The following is an 863-nucleotide window of genomic DNA, read 5'->3' on the forward strand; positions in this document are numbered from 1 at the left end:
TTAAATGATAAATTTTTCGTCTGTGAATTTTACTGTGAAGTTAAAAAAATCAAACAATGGAGAATACCAATAATTTTCATTTATATCATCAATATTAATCATAGAAATTACGAATTTCATATTTAGTTCTTAAGATTTTTTATTTGTGAATATATAAATTCAACTAAATAAATAACGGTATCTTTTTTTTTATTTCATAAAATTGATCATATTTTAAAATATTAAAAAATAATTTTATATTATTATTTTTACTACCTTCAAGTTTAATCAAAATACTATTAATAAAATAATAAAAATCAATTTTAATATTTAAAAGTGAATACAAAAATATACATTCTACGCGAGAAAATTTTATTTATTTCATTTAAATATTAATTAAAGTACTAACGAAGTATTTAATAATTAAAATATTAATGAAAGCATTCTACAAAAAATGAATCATGAGAATAAGTATGTCTCAGCACAGAGACTCTTTTAACGTAGAGTACTATATTGCCCATATCCAAGTTTCTGTAGTGTAGTGGTTATCACGTGTGCTTCACACGCACAAGGTCCCCGGTTCGAACCCGGGCAGAAACAATTAATTTTTTGATACATTTAATTACAATTTCTTAAATTGACATTTGTTGCTTTATCAGTAATTTATATTTTATAATTTTTTTAGAAAAATATGTTACTGGGTTATAATGTATGCATAGACTTTGTTGTTTAAATTTCTGGTATGTATTGTTTGGCAAGCAATTTTTTATTCAATGACATAACATGAAATGATTTTATTGCACAGTTTGCTTTATTTAAAAATTAGTAACAAAAGAAGGGTCACAAAAATAAATTCAATATCCCTTGGGAATGTTTACGTGAAT

The 863-nt window shown here is 22.9% G+C and overlaps 1 non-coding gene across 1 annotated transcript; it reads left to right on the forward strand.

Annotated features, from left to right (window-relative positions):
* The first annotated feature begins 506 nt into the window (after positions 1 to 506).
* Trnav-cac lies at positions 507 to 579 on the forward strand. The gene has a single exon. It is a non-coding gene; the product is annotated as a tRNA-Val (tRNA).
* Positions 580 to 863: the final 284 nt, after the last annotated feature.

This window comes from Cotesia glomerata, linkage group LG8, assembly GCF_020080835.1.
Source record: "Cotesia glomerata isolate CgM1 linkage group LG8, MPM_Cglom_v2.3, whole genome shotgun sequence".
NCBI lineage: Eukaryota > Metazoa > Arthropoda > Insecta > Hymenoptera > Braconidae > Cotesia > Cotesia glomerata.